The sequence below is a fragment of the Agelaius phoeniceus genome, chromosome 7 (assembly GCF_051311805.1).
Source record: "Agelaius phoeniceus isolate bAgePho1 chromosome 7, bAgePho1.hap1, whole genome shotgun sequence".
In the NCBI taxonomy this organism is placed as follows: Eukaryota; Metazoa; Chordata; class Aves; order Passeriformes; family Icteridae; genus Agelaius; species Agelaius phoeniceus.
The window spans coordinates 10271833-10288407 of NC_135271.1; the positions used below are offsets into that span (position 1 = coordinate 10271833).

Consider the following 16575-nt stretch of genomic DNA (forward strand, 5'->3'; position numbering starts at 1 on the left):
ACAGGACAGGTCGCAGAGGCCACTGAAGGAGAAGGTGGATCAAGCCAACTTGCTGAACTCAAAGCTGTTCAACTGGCCCTGGACATTGCTGAGAGAGAGAAGCTGCCAAAGCTCTACCTTTACACTGATCCATGGTTGGTAGCCAATGCTCTGTGGGGATGGCTGGAGAGGTGGAAAGAGGCTAACTGGCAGCGTAGAGGAAAACCAATCTGGGCTGCTGATGAGTAGAAAGACATTGCTACCAGGGTAGAGAAGCTACCTGTGAAAGTCTGCCATGTAGATGCCCATGTCCCCAAGAGTCGGGCTAATAAAGAACACCAAAACAATGAGCAAGTAGACCAGACTGCAAAGAGAGAGGTGTCAAAGATAGACTTAGATTGGCAACATGAAGGAGAGTTGTTCCTAGCTGGATGGGCCCATGATGCCTCAGGCCATCGAAGCAGAGATGCTACCCCTAAGTGGGCACGAGCCCCAGGGGTGGATTTAACCATGGACAGTATTTCTCAGGTTATCCATGACTGTGAGACGTGTGCTGCCATCAAGCAGGCCCAGCAGGTGAAGCCCCTGTGGTATGGTGGGCAGTGGTCCAAGTACAAGTATGGGCAGGCCTGGCAGATTGACTACATCCCACTGGCCCAGACATGCCAGGGCAAGCGCTACGTGCTGACCATGGTGGAAGCCACCACTGGATGGTTGGAAACCCACCCTGTGCCTCATGCTATGGCCCGGAACACCATCCTGGGCCTTGAAAAGCAAGTCCTGTTGAGACATGGTACCCCTGAGAGGATTGAGTCGGACAATGGGACTCATTTCAAGAACAGCCTCATCAACACCTGGGCCAGGGAACATGGCATTGAGTGGGTGTACCACATCCCCTACCATGCACCAGCTGCAGGCAAAGTGGAGAGGTACAATGGACTACTAAAAACCCAGTTGAAAGCATTAGGTGGGGGATCTTTCAAAAATTGGGAGCAGCATTTAGCAAAGGCCACCTGGTTAGTTAACACCTGAGGTTCCACCAACCGAGCAGGTCCTGCCCAGTCTGAGTCCCTGAATGTAATAGATGGAGATAAAGTCCCAGTGGTACGTGTCAGAGGTTTGTTAGGGAAGAATGTGTGGGTCAATTCTGCCTCGAGTACAGACAAACCCATTCGTGGGGTTGTCTTTGCTCAGGGACCAGGTTGCACATGGTGGATAATGCAAAGAGATGGAACAACACGATGTGTACCTCAGGGAGATCTGATTGTGGGGTGAGAATGATATGCAATATCACTGTTCGTTGGATGTTACTGCCATTGTCTGTACATTAAACCATACAGACATGAGATAGAAGGAAATGTGTAAGTGTTGAAGGTCTGGGCAAGTGGGAGATGGAGAAGGAGAGGTGCAAGTGTCGAAGGTCTGAGCAAGTGATAGATGGAGCTTCAAGTGAGTAAGGTGGAAGGGGGGAATTCTGCAGCTCTGCAGTATAGGGCCTGGATTCAGTGGTCCAGTGTGGGGATGTGATGAGGGCATGATGAGTATTGCTTGTAAATTTTGGAGGAACAGATGAAAATTTTGTGTGAATAAATGCATGATGTGCTGTAGTATGTTGATGATATGGGGATAAGGGGTGGAATGTCCTAGGGTGACGTTATGATGCTTGTATCCCCATTCATGTGTTCTGTTAATCTTGGATATTATGTTCTGTACCTTTAAGATTGGCTCTGAAGAGTGAAAGTTTTGTTTTGGTTTTCTTATCAGCCTGGCTGGGACACAGAGACTGCGGCTTTTGCTTTTGCTGCTTTTGCTTTTCGCTCTCTCTCTCGCTCACTCGCTCTTGCTTGCTTCGCTCCTGCTTGCTTTTGCTTCTGTTCCTAGCTAGTTTAGCTAAACAGTCCAGATTGCTTCCTGGACTGTTTCTCCTCTCTTTTTTTTTTTTTTTTTTTTTACCATCCCAAACCTGCTCTGGACTGGGACCTGGGAACACCGAGAGTTTCACCTTGTGGCTGCAGCAGCTGCCCCAGTGCCGGAGGGACTGAGAACAGAGCAACCACCCCCTGAGAGAGACTTTCTGAATTTGTCATCTTTTTCAGAGTGGTGTCATCCAGTATTGTTCATTTTGTGTGCTGGGGGGTGCTGTGCCTATTAAATAAACAGGTTCTTTCCACTTCTCTCCGAGGAATTCTTCCCGAACTGGTTGGGGGGAGGAGCCATGTGGGTTTGCTTTCTGGAGGGGCCCTCCTTTGGAAATTCTCTACCAAATTTGCCCTAAACCAGCACATGTGGCAAACACCCCAGTCCATCAAAAATGCAGCCAATTTTTGAGCTGTGTATGTGGGGCCATTTCTCAGTTTTCGCCTCGTGGGGGATCAGTTTGGCGAGCTCTGGACCCAGTGACACTGACAAGGACAAAAGCAAAAGATGAGAGGCGCTCTTTCTTCTCGGGACCATAGTCCCACAGCTTTAATGGAGAACAACTCCAGGAGAGAAAGGGAGTGTCCAGGAGAGGAAAGAGAGCGTCCACCTCATGGCAGGAAATTTTAAACCCTGGGGAAGGGGGGGGTGGTAGAAAGAAACTACCATAGTTCAACATATGTAAATCACCACACTGTAGTTTTCTGCATAAATTGCTGCACCTGTTGCAAACAAAATCCTAAAATCTCCCCAAACACAACCATACAGCCCCAAATGACCACAATGTGGGAGAAAAACCACTCAACCCCCCTGTATACCCAAGCACCAGGTGTCACAGGGAGTACCAACCCCTGCAACTAGAAAGTCCACACACACAAGCTCACCATGAAAGGATTATCTCTTTATGAGGGGACAGGATGCTCACTTTTCTCAACACAACACACACCATCCACCACATCAGCATCCACCCACATCATCTTCCTCAAACATTCCCACACTGAAAACACAACCACAATTACAACACACAGGAAAAATAGCAGCAATAAAACAGGATTTGCTCAATTCACCCCCAGAATTGCTAGGGGGTCCTTATTGACACAGCAAATCCTTTCTGCCAGCAGCCAGACCCAAACCCAAACTGTACAGGCGTACGTTGTGCACAGGACATCTCTGTGTGACTTGTGAACAGCCCTTCCCCTGCGTACGCCTTACAGGTCACTTTATACAGAGTCAAATATTCCCTTTCTCCACAGTCCCAGCAGTCTTGTCTGTCCCCCACAGGAACAGCCAAGAGCGGAGGTGCCTCCAGGAAAGGAATGTCCTGGCAGCGCCCAGAGACGTCCACAGCCTGGCTGTTCTCGCTGGAGCAGAGAAGCATTCCTGCCGCGGTCACCAAATGAAGCATGGAATAGAACTCGCCACAGTTAAAGTTAGAAGGTGGTATGTTTATTATAGTGCCAGGCACACGAAGAGTCATCTCCTAAAGACATGTGTGAAGAATCATGGGCTCTGGCTCTCTACTTATCTAAAAAAGTCTTACATATTCATATAATTCCCCAAATGACTAATACATATTCATTAGGCAACCCCATCTACTCCCCTTTGTATTAAAATGCATTGTAATTGAGTCCAAAGTTCCTTTGCGTTTGTGCAGTCTTTCACTTCATGTGGGTTGGTGGGTTTTAAAGTGGGGAATGGTCTCTTTCTGACGAAGGCCAAGACGTCTTCCTCAATTTGATGTCTTTACTTATGACCTGTTGGCAGGCTTTCGCATCCCTTGGCTAGAGCTGAAGTTTCGGGGCCCAGGTGCAGGCTACAGTCCTCTTCTTTGTCACAAAGAAATCTGCATCCCATCCTGCTTCTTTAAACATGGTGAAGACAGGCAAGTGATATATCACCCTAGCCTTAACCACCTTATCTGCTAAAAATTAACTATCCCTTATTATTTCTACTCTTCTGCACTACTCTTCTCTTCTACTCTTTCCCCCTAACTAAATCTTGCTAAAATTTTAACTCTTCCAGTTCTTTTGAATCCTTGATTCATTGGCCTCATCTCACACACCAGCCATGTGTGAGCCAATGCCATAACTGGGAAATTCCACTCCTGAACAGGAGGTACAAGGCCTGGTTCTGAGCTGGAAGGGTGAGAAGGATGAGATGCACAGGCGTTTTGATCCAGGGGATGTCCTGAAAGTGCACTGCCTGCCTGCCCCTGCTGCTGAGCACCACGCTCCATCTCCTTCTCCTGCTCAGCGGATTTTTAGGAATCCAGGGCTTGGTATGTATTATTTGCTACTGCAACTAATAGAATGAATTTGCTTTCCAAGCCCAGTTTTGTCCTGGGTTATTTTGTGAATGGGGCTCCTCCTGAACCTGTGACAAAGATCAGCAGGGACCTACAGGACACTCCTATTCTCATGTCAGTAGATTCTGAGAAGTGATTTAGGTATCAGTAAGTCAAAAGGTATCAACCAGTAAATCAAATATTTTGGGGGAATATCTAGCCTGTGAGTTTCAGCAAAGTATTGAATATGTCTTAGATCCATGGATACAAACTAGTAAGTGAGATTGCTGGGTGTGCACGTATTATGGAAGTGATTCCCCACCCACCCAGTGCTGAAATCAAGTATTGCCTCTCTTCTAACCCTGAGCTGGCAGCAGGGATCAGGCCCTGCTTGGTAACATTCATTTTGAAGACTTCTGTTGAGCAGGTAGGAAAGGTCCAAATGAAATCTTTTCCAGCTGTTTCCCTTTGGTTCACCTGTTTGAGGGTTAAAATTCTGTGCTGCAGGTGTCCTGGGTGTGTGCAGAGCAGTGCAGCCCCAGAAACCCCTTGGTTTGCCCACAAGTTGTCATGCCTTGCTCCCAGGTCTGCCCAGCTCCGGCAGGAGAAGGAGCCCGCAGCGCAGTGGGCACCGTGCCCTGCCCAGCCGGGGCTCTCTGGCACAGAGCAGCAGCAGCGCCAGCACCGTTCAACCCGCTCCTGCCTTGGCTTCCCTTGGGACACAGGAGCCTCTGGAAATCAGCACTGCCACTCGCGTTCCCAGCTTGGAGCAGCTGCTGCTGGCGGGCAGATGCTGCCAGTTCCACTGCTGCCAAAGGGGAAGAAAGGCAGAGATGTACATGCACCGGAGCCCTGGACATGTCTAATAAAGGTGCAAATATGTGGGGAGATTTGTTAGGAAGGATTTCATCTGTGATTCTAACAGTGGCTTCTCTCCTGGTTCTGTGTGTTCTAGATGAGTAATGTAATGGTTGGCTCTGACAATTAAGAAGTAGATGTTATGTGGATGTTCAGATGTGTAGTGATGATATCGTAATATATCCTCCCATAGTCCTCTTTCTTATCTCCCTTGTAATAGCCTTGGTAGTCAGGGCATTTGGGGAGGGCTGGCTTGTTACCAGCAGGCGGGGTGTAACAACACCTGACCTCCAGTCAAGATGCAAGAAAGTAATCTCTAGCAATGGATGGCAGAGAAAGAGTTGACTGACAAAACTTTTGGAGGGGCTAAGGGTATAAAAGCAGAGCGTCCTTTTTGTAGATGAGCACACGGCTGCTAGTCATGGAGACTCTCAATGCTGCAATTTTTCCTTATTCAGTCCTTTGTTAAGGTTTAATAAACCTTCAAAATTTTTAAAATGAGAATAATTTCTCCCGTGTGCAATACTGTGGGTCATTTTCTTGGTCTGGTTTCCTTTGCTTGGGTCCCATCTGAGTGCTCAGCTGGGGTACAGGCTGTAGGTGCTTGGGGCACTCCTGGAGTTCCTCTTGGATCCCCTGAACAACAGGGTTTGGCCCATGGTGGGGAGTTTGTGCTGCTTTATGACAGAGAAGAATTTCCCTGGCTCTTTTGTGTTTGCTCTAGGGAAGGTTGGTTATTGCTTTGCATAAATTCACAGACCAACATGGAGCGTTTGCTCTGTAATGTCAGGGCATGGTTGCCACATCGTCGTAGTGACATCAGAAGGGTGCCTTGGTGCACGGAAGGCCTGAGTGTCAGAGCAGCCCTAGCGCTTGCTCAGATCAGGAGAACCCTCCTGGCCAAGGCCTTTGTCAGTGGGCTGCGGCACACTTACAGGAGCCTTGCTTTTTCTAGCGTGTGAGCACAGCCTGCAGACATGCAGGGCACTATTACAATGATTCAGCAACTTGCACCTGTGCTTTTTGCCGCATATGGCGTTTCTTATGGTGCCTATTTCATTAGTAACTTTGCACCTAATTAGAGGTTTCCCTCCTGCTTAGGTTAGGGTGTATCCTAATGTGGCTCTTCTATGTCTTCCTGCTCTTTCTTAGCGACTGAGTTTCTGCTTTTGAAACAGAAAGAGCATTAGGATGCCACTGGTTTGGTAAAGCTCCTGTCAAGACGTTCAGCTAAAAAGGGGGTGCCTGTAGCCACTGGGGAGGCATTTGCAAGGGAGCCTGCAGGGCTTCCCTTCCCTCCACGGGAGAGTCTGTGGCAGCAGAGTCTGTCATTTCCTCAGTTTGCTGGGACAAGCACGACACCTTTGAAAATGTAGACTGGCAGACCTTGGAAGACTTTCTAAAAACGCAGCAGTTGTTCCCAGAATTCAGGGAAAGGTTCTTTCTTTGTAAACTTTGTCATGAAGGGATTTGACTGTCTAACTTGACCCTTTACTGAGTAGTAAAATAGAGATACGCTTTGCAATGAAATGCAAACTCCAAAGCAGAGAATGTCTGCTCCAGAACCCTGGAGCTACTGTTGGGCTGTTTAACAAAAGAACTGCAACAGCTCAGGGGAATTGTGGGGAAGCTTTTCTGGGCAACAGTTTCCAGCAAGTTAAGGAGGATTGAGGCTACCACCCAGCCAGGCCAGCGCTGCGCTTCTCCACTGCTGCTGGCCTGGCAAACAATCATGGCCGGAGGGCACAGCAGGGAGTTCATGCTGCATCTTTGCTTCTAACTTGCTGCTTCTCCCCATTCCTCCTTCTCTTCCATCTGCTACTCCTTCTTGCTCTTCACTTTTCTTCACTTTCTCTCGTGATGCTAGTTTGCTTTCTTCCTGCTCTGGGCTACAGGAAAGCTTTGTACCGGCGCTGTGTCAGAGAAGCCCTTTGGTAGCTCTCCAGTTTTTCCTGTAGTTTCTCTGGCCACCAGCATGGAGGGACCCCGGGTAGGCACCTGGAGACCTGATCCCTGACAGGGCCCAATCCTTGCAGAATGCAGCACCCCAGGTGCCAAGTACTGGCTGCCTAGGTTAACAGGTAAACCCACTATCAGGGGAGGTAGTGGCAGCAGGAGACACAGCACAGCACTTGCTTCCACTTAGGAACCTCCTTTCACCACACACTTGCAGGCACAGGTCCTTTCACAGGCTTTGCTTCCCAGGTCATAGGGCTCATGATCCCACCAAAGACAGAGCCCCCGCACACTCATTTGCAGGCAGCAATGCTCCCTCCGCAGCAACCTGCTCACCAGGTCCTCGCTACTTCCTCGAATCATCCATCACCAAGACTGGGAAGCAGGTGGCTCCATCAGCACTTGTGACAGCACGTCCCAATTGCAAGAGTTTGGTCACCCCTGGACCCAGTGAGTAGCATTTCTGCAGCCCTTCATCCAGGCCAGACAAGCGGGCCTTACTCTTGCCCTGTGCCACTGGGGCACAGAGTCCTCTGCTCACGCCCTGAATGGGCTTCAGAGAGTTCCAGACAGAAAAGAAGCAAGACTGAGCACCTCCTCCACCTCCTCCTGACTTCTCCTCTGTGCCTTGCACTTAGGCTCCCAGCTTCACTTTTCTTGTCTCCTTCTCTGTCCCAGGTGACTCCACCACAGATCCTGCCAACAAACACGTCTTCCGTACCGCACCGGCCAATAGCCTGGCATCCCAAGCCAAGGGTTTAAGAGGTTTCCGGACACCAGGTATGGAACTTGGGGAAACAGACACTCTTACAGCCTGCGTGTCCTGCAGGGAGCATCTGCAGCTTCTTCACCAGGCCTAGCAAAAAGCCTGCGCAGCAAGAGGCAGCGTGCACTCAACAAGCTTTGTGCCATCCCACAGCACCAACTTCTCCCATCTCACACAAGAGCGGGCACCTCTGCTTTCAAACAGCCCAGGCACACCACATGCAACAAAAGCCATAGGCACTGGCATGAGGGGCAGGATAGCCTTCCTGCTCCTCACAGCCAGCTTGGCAGGCTGACTCTCTTCCACCCAAGGCATTGCACCCTTTCCCACAGGACTGACCTACACTGTCTTCCTATTCCGTTTCCAGCTCCTGGCACCTACAGCTTGCCCAGGATTCTGGGACTCAACACAGCATACACTCCTGCTGAACCATGCTACTCCATGAAGGGGAAGAGTCAATACCCGAGCTGTTTTCAAGAGGTGGCAAAGGTGAGCTGTGCTTCTGTTCTCTGACAGCAGCAGCAGCAGAAGCTCAGCTGCTCTGCTCAGGGCACAAGGGCCCCAGTGCCTGCCCTTTCCCCACATAACACACGCTTCCCTGCACCTGCAGCAAAGCACAAGAAGCCACAGGGCCTCTGGCTCTGCTATTACCAGGAACAGCCACACCTGAACCCCTCCATTTTTCCACCCCAGCAGCTTTGACACAGTACAGCTCACTGCCCTTAAGGGCAAGAATCTCCCCTCATCCTCTGGCAAATCTACCTGTCTTCCCAAGGAGCCCTCGTTCCCAAGGCTCCAGGCCTCCCACGCTACTCCTCTGGCCAGCCACCTAAAGCAGCACAGTACTCATGGACAGCCAGCAAGAATCCACACTGCCTCTTGTACCCACCAACCTCATTGCTTCTCTTGCAGATGCCAGGTCCTGTGGCACTTGACAAGGTGGATCTATCTGGATGTCTACAAAACCAGGGCTCCCAAGTTCTCCATGGGACTAAAAACCAAACTTCCTGGAAAGGGAGCGTTTCCAGCTCCAGCGCAATACACCCTGGGAAAGGTAAGGCAGTCAGCCCATCAATGTCTTTTGCTGCACAAGCTTCACTTGAGGACATCTCTGGAGAGCGAGGCATCCTCTTCACGTCTTTCCTTCCCAATTTCCTCTTCCAATTGTGTCCTAGTGTGACTTTATGATGCTTGTATCTCCATTCATGTGTTCTGTTAATGTTGGATATTGTGTTCTGTACCTTTAAGACTGGCTCTGAAGAGGGAAAGTTTTGTTTTGGTTTTCTTATCAACCTGGCGGGACACAGAGACTGCAGCTTTTGCTTTTTCTGCTCTTGCTTTTCGCTTTGCTCTCTCTTGCTCTTGCTTGCTTTGCTTCTGCTTGCTTTGCTCGTTAGCTAGTTTAGCTAAACTGTCCAAATTTCTTCCTGGACCGTTTCTCCTTTTTCTGACCATTTCGAACCTGCTCTGGACTGGGACCTGGGAAACACCAAGAGTCTGCACCTAGTGGCCTGCAGCAGCTGCCCCAGTGCCGGAGGGACTGAGAACAGAGTGACCACCCCCCAGGAGAGACTTTCTGAATTTGTCATCTCTTTTCAGAGTTGCCATCCGGTATTGTTCATTTTGTGTGCTGGGGGGTGCTGTGCCTATTAAATAAACAGGTTCTTTCCACTTCTCTCTGAGGAATCCTTCCCGAACCGGTTGGGGGGAGGGGCCGTGGGGGTTTGCTTACTGGAGGGGCCCTAATTTGGAAATTCTCCTCCAAATTTGCCCTAAACCAGGACAAGTTGGCAGTAACCAAGGCCTGGGATCCTGCCTTCAGTTTTGGACTCCGACATTCTCTCTTCAAAGCTTCTTTAAGAGCTGAAACACATCTCGATTAAAGACAGACACCTGAAGAGATTTCTTCTGTTCCTCCTTTGCAGCAGGGTGGGGTTCAGTGTGCCTTGCTGTAGACCACTGGCTTCACTGTCTCACGTCTATGCCTCAGTCAAAACACAGCAGCATGAGGCTGAGGGGAGAGCAGTGAGGTAACAGCAGGAGCCACGCTGGCGTCTCCAACACCACCCTTTCACCTAAGCAGGGCAAAGCACTGTGAAAGCTTTCCAGCCCTGCCTTGCACACTCTCACCCCATGCTGGCCCATGCTGGCCTCAAGGACAAAGCCCATCTCAGTGTCCCCCTCTGCAGTGCACACAGCTGGCATCTGCCCAAGGGGTGCCCACAAACACATCTGTCCTGTGTGAAATGTGTTTCATTGTGGGCCCAAGGGGTGCCCACAAACACATCTGCCCTGTGTGAAATGTGTGAAACAAAGCTGTGTTTCATGTCAGGTACAAACAGGCGACGTCTGTATTTTTGAATGAGAAATGTGTGGACATCGACAATGGGATAGTTGTGAATTCTAATAATAACTGAGGAAAATAAAGCATGGAAAAAGGCCTTTGAACCTATCTTTTGTTTGCAATTCACCCTGGTTGATTTAGGAGCATTGGAATTAAGGTGTTAAGGATGTTGCTTTTTGTTTGCATTTTATCCATTAAGAGCTCTGCAATAATAACTTTTTGAAGTATAATTTTAGAATATTACTTGTATCCTTGAAACTATAGCTTTGGAATATATATAAAGGAAATATGCTTATCTCACGCCTTATGGAAGCAGAGAAAAACAGCTTGAGAAAGGAAGATCAACATCACCTCAAGGATTTATGGTTTCGACCAAAGGGAAGCTAGACATCACTGTTATTAGATTTATAGTCTCTGCAATTAAAAGGTGGACACATCTGGGGAGCTGGACTCCACCAGATGGGATTCGTCTTTCTTCTTTTGGAAACTGGACCGCCACCATCTGGGGATACTCCTTTGAAAATACATCCTGAGAAATTAAAATCACTACAGTGTATAGAATTGTGATGTAATAATTTGGAAGAAAAATTGCTGATGAGTGAAAATTGGAAATAGAAACTTGGAAATTGGAAATTGAAAAAAAAGCTGATGAGTTCTCCTATAAATACCTGTAACCCTCAAGTATCAGTGTGCAGTTGGAGGGAACACTTCCCCCACTGTACCCAGTGCTGTATTGCTCATACTTTACCATATTAAATAATAAATTGATTGCTGCTTGAATATTGGCCTAGTCAAGCTTCTTATTCATAACAGAGCTCAAGGTGCTGCAGGTGAGGTTTGGGTTCCCTTAGAGAATAGTCAGGGGTGGTGAGCACTGGAAGATCCAGCTGCAGTCCCCATCCATGTCCCTTTCAGTGTTGGCTTTATGGTGTCTGCAGCCTGGATCCAGAGCGCCCTGGGGGGCTCCTGCCTCTGCCTTTGCACTCAGGGTGAGGATGCCCAGCAGCCGCTGAGGCCGGCAGTGGGGACCAGGGCTGGGGCTTGTGGCCTGGCAGGTGCGGCTCTGGGGGCTGTGACACGCCAGGGCACAGGTCACTGTCACTGCCCTCCACAGCCCTGGCTAGCTCTGTGATGCTCCAGGGACAATGGCAAGAGAGGGGAACTGGCTAGGTTAGGGTTTTGCCTGAGCCAGAACCTCTAGGCCAGCTGCCTAGCAGTAGAGACCCCCGGAGGACCGAATGAAGGAGGCAGAGGAGGCTCTTCTGTGGTGCAAAATTCAGCCAATTCATTTGGAGAGGCGGTGGAAGGCACTTAGGACAACATCCGCAACAAAAAACAGAAGTTAAAAGAAGCCCCAGAACCCCTGTGCACGGGTTTTTAAAATCTTTCAAAACGGGGGGTGGACACCATTTAGTAACCAATAAGCGACCCTCGGGGTGTGGTTTTGAGGGCTACAACAAATCAGAACAAGGGGAGGAGAGAGGGTTGGGACAGGGATTGGAGCTTGGGGTGAGGGACAGGGAACTGTCTGGAACAAAGGGTAGGGTTTGGGCTGATGGATGGGCCAAAGGGGCCGGGTTGTCTTGACAGACAGGGAAAAATCTGGTCAGGAGGGAGGAGATTCCTTGAGGGACGCTTGGGTAGGAGGGCATAACACAGGGGAGAAGCTAACTGTAATAACTCGGGGAACACTTGAACATACCACAAGCTAACAGAACATTTGGCTCAGAAACTCACACACCGCAGCACAGACATTCAGGCTTTCAGCAGCCGAAAGGTGGCACTATCAGAACCCGCGGCAGCTGCTGAAAGCCATCTCTCTCCTTCAGGCTCTTGCTGGGTGGGAAGGGGCTGCGAGTTGTGGGGGCTGCACTCCCCCTGTGCTGGGAGGATGATCTGTACCAGGGGAGAGCAGAAAGCTGCCACGGTGAGCAGAACATGCTCAGAGCATTACAGTTCAGAGAATGGCACTGCCCCTGAAGGGCAAAAAGCTTGAAAGCATAGAATTCTGTGCAGGACCGTTGCACAAATTTTCTCTTCAAGAACGTGCCCATTTTTGTATCTGTAGATGAATACTCTGAGTTTTATAGAATACATGAGGTTTTTTCTTAAGGGTTTTGGGAGAACTTTCAAGTTTATTTCTATCTGCATTTTACATCCAGCATGTGTACAGGTTTTTTAAATTTTTCTTTTGTAAATACTTAGGGGAAAAAATACCCAAGCATTTTTTAATCCTTTGGAATATTGTGATTAATATTTTTAGAAAGAAAACCTTGTTGAACATGGTTCAAATGTGAAAACACAGAGAGAAGAAAAATAGCATAAAAGTCTTTTTTAAAAGGGTGTATAATGAGGACTGCAGAACAGAGTAAGTCCTCCAAGGGCAAATTCTTCAAGAACGGCCAAGATACTTCCTTAAATGAAGGGAAATATGACCTGAAGCCATACAAAGTACTGCCAAAGCAAATGAAAACCATTTGGAAAAGAGGGAATTTTGCCTGTGACATCAGTCTGTTGGGATAACTGAGGGATGCCCCTCATCCTTGCACTGCATTCCTTGATATTTGTAGTGTGTTTTCTCCCAGTTTCTGTGAAGTGAATAAGAAGCTGCAGTTGTTTACCATTAATTTAAGCTCCTAGGGCAATTACCAAGCACCATAAATGTTTTTTTGTAGCTGAGCAGGATTGAGTTTCCCAAATCTTCTACAAAGCAGAAGGGAACCACACAGTTACTTGTGCTAATGTTAATGAAGGGTTTCATGAAAGCAGGTGAATGAGAGCATTGCATTATAAAACTTCCACATTCAAGGAAACAGGAGTGCACTTGGAATAAAGCATATGAGGCTAGATTAACATCACAACAGGATAAAAGAAAATTACTTGGCAGGAAGTGATGTAGGGAAAAAAAAGCCATTTCTGATACATGTGCATGCATTTGTAAGCTAAAAGAGAAAAAGAAGGGCAGAGATAATAAGGAACGAAGATTTTAAAATTGCACTGTGCAGAAGAGACACACGAACTACCAGTGTGAACACAGCTGAGAGATTCAGCTTGGAGATGGATTAGAGTGGAATCCATTCACCGAAGGTCTCTGGTGCACACGAGTGCAAAGACTGAGGAAAAAAGGAGAAAAGTTTAGTTTCTGAAAGCCATTTAGATTCCTGGAAGCATTGTCTAGAGATCTAAAATCTAAAGCCTCAGAGAATCTGAACCTAAAACATCCCCAAATAGATTGGGAAGGTATGATGTGCACATCTCTGCTGCTCTCAGAGTCAATGAAATTGACAATGAGTGTCTGGAAATTAGGAATGCCCACCCAGATTTTATCTGCATTACTTTAAGAACACCTTAATAAGGCACTTTAGGAACTGAACACTGACATTCTCACCCTGCTCTATTTACCTTACATTTGAATACAGGCTGGTAGAAGGAGAGATCTGGCTTTAATTTCTCCCCAAGTTACCTGTTGCACTCTCAGGTTAGGAGTAGAAGTAAAATTCAGCTAATCACTCTCTCTAGCCATGAATATTCCACTAGTGAACTGACATGTAGAAACATCCTTTTTCTCTTGGTACCTTCCTAAGTGGTGGCCTAATGAACAGGAGACTTGCATAAATCTCACAGAAAATCACCAAAATTGCTGAAATTAACACTCAATTCCGTGAGAAAAGCTTCTGAGAAAAGGCTTGACAGGATCACTGAATAAACTCAAGCTTGGAAGAGAAACATGCATTTTAGCACTGATCAAGGGGAAAGAAAAAGAAATGCTGTAAAAATTCCAAGCTGAAGATACGGAGAAAGACAGGCAGCACAGGAAGAACAAGGCCCTGTCAGATGACCTGTGGAAGGTAACTTTGTGCCCCAGCACTGTTGGAGGACGTTCCCTGTCACTGGTGCAAGCAGCTGGAGACATAAATACTGATTGATTTGGGGGCCACCATCTTGGTAAGTGCAGAGGTGATTCAATAGCGTGACATGAGGGAGCTCCCTCAGAGCAACCGGGATGCCAGAAAGAACTGAACAGCTCACCCCAGCCTGGCCCGCTCAGCTGCTTTTCCCTCTGACCCTCCTGAGGAGGCTCTAAGGTTTCCTCTTCCCTGATGGAAGTGCAGCTGCTGCCAAAGGAAACGTCCCCATCCTCACTCAGTGTTCCCTTTGCTTGCCAGATGTCCCATCTGCTGTTCCTGTCCAGGAGAGCTGCTCTGCACGGGAGGAGGAGACCGAGGGAGAGCCTGGGAACATCGGTGGCTGCAGTCCCTCCTGATCTGTTTATGGATGTGTAGAGTTAGACTTGGATAGTTACAAGGATAGGGCTATTTACATACACTGACTGATATTTGTATAGGGATATTATGCATGTATATTGTTATATTGATGCATGTATATTCATCTGTTTACATCTCTAGTTATATTTACATACTTGTACGGCTCTGTAGCTGTGCATTTCTATTGCTGGGGTTGTATGGATTTTTTAATAGGTCCATTGATAATTGTGTATTTATAGACAGGTTTGTTATGTTTGTATTATATTGTCATGTTGTATGTCATGAAATATGTAATGCAAGTTTACTTCTCTATATTGTTATGCCTATATATGTATTTACTTCTATTTATTATGTTTGGAGTTGTATAGTTCTAAAATTCTATTTATTTAGTTCTGGATCTGAGATTCTTTAGAGATGGATATTGATGTTTCTGTATTTGTATATGGGCTGTACGGTTGCAGGAATATGTAATAAATTTAATTGTTAAACTTCAATTCAGTAACTTCAATGTTTGTGTACAGCGAGTTGTTGCAGAGGGTTGCAATAAAGTAATGTTTTTTTCACTGAAGTTGATATCTGTATATATTTACATAGCACAATTGTCACAATAAATTAGATTTTAATCATAAAATGATATTTCTATGTTTCTATATTGGTAGCACAGGTGTTGCAATTTAAAATAAATTTCATTCTTAAACATAAGTAAATGCTTGTATATTTGTACATTAGTAGTGCGGGTATAACTATCTGCAAGAAATGCTGTGTTTCAACTGAAGTCAGTGTAGATTTGTGCTACCCAAAGCCACGAGCAGATGTAAATGCTGGAGGATTCTGGCCATGCAAATCTGTGGCCATGCCCAGCACATGCCCCACCTGCACTCAGGCTGGGCGAGGGAAGCGCAGATTTGGGCTGGCAGCAGAGCCCCACGTTGGCTCAGTGTTATAGGTAAAAGTTAAGTTATGTTAAATTAGGGTATAGTTCAATTAAATTGTATTAATGATGTTATATTAATTGTACTATGTTAAGGGGGGAGGCTAATTAGAATGTTCTAGGAGAAGGGTCCAGGGTTTGGTGGAACAGTGCTCTGGCGGGGCAAGGCAAAGTTGAAGAGAGATTGGATGGAAGAGCTGACCAATCCTTCAAAGCCCTGAAGAAATGATTGGTCCAGAATGAATGGCGGTAAAGACCAATGAGAAGCCTGGAAATGGACCAATCGTCATGCGGATCCAAAGTGGACCAAGCCTGGACTCAAAGGAGGCTATAAATAGGGCAGTTCGGTTGGGTCGGGATTCTGCTTTTCGGATACTTTTTTCTTTGGGAGAACCCAGTGCACTTGGGGTTAGCGCACTGTTTTGTTTTTGGCTCGCTGTGTGGGTGCCTGGGCTTATCCTGGGCACTCCATTCCTTGTAGCTGTTTTAATAAACGAGAACCTCTTTCTCTGGAGAAATTTTGGCCTCGTTCATATTCGTAACACTCAGAACTCGCTGCAGAGGCCTGCTGAGAAAACTCCGGGTCTCCACTGAGCGCAGAATCCAAGCAGGAGCCACCCGGGGAGACAAATCCACCCCTCATCCCACAGGCAGCTCTTTAGGAAGCGCTCCAAATGTCCCTCTGAAGCTCATCCCAGAGACCAGAAGGCAGCAGGGATCCTGAGCCAGCTCCGCTGCCTTTGGCAGCACTTTGGCAAATGAGCTGCAGCAAGGGGGAGGCAGCAGTGACTGTGACTGCTGCAGGCTGGGGATGAAGGAAGGGCCATGGACACAAGTGCTGAGATGCCCCAAAATCCAGAAGGAGGCTGGAGAACTGGGAATCAGCAAGTTCTTACAGGCACTGAAATGATAGAAGCCCTTTGTGTGAAGTTCCCTGGAGGAACTGACAGGGAGTTGCTGCTAGGATCAGCAGTAGCAGAAAGCAAAAATGTACAAACACTAGGAGGTGATCTATGTGCCCCACAAGCAATGGCTTCAAAAATGATCTCATATATTCCTTATATTATATTATATTATATTAATCAAAATATATATTATATAATATGCATGAAATTTAATGCACATGTATTTTTGGACAATTTTATTTTTTTATATATATTTTCATTTAAGATATATATTTGAAATAGTCTTTCAGCTTGGGAGAGTGAAGATGTACAGCAGTGCAAAAACATCTGCCAACACAGCAGTCAGACCCCAGCGTGTGCCTGCACACCC

General features: G+C 47.3%; 1 pseudogene; it reads left to right on the top strand.

Moving 5' to 3' along the window:
• Positions 1–7010: 7010 nt before the first annotated feature.
• On the top strand, positions 7011–9643 carry LOC129133399 (ciliary microtubule associated protein 1A-like; annotated as a pseudogene).
• The last annotated feature ends 6932 nt before the right edge of the window (positions 9644–16575 follow it).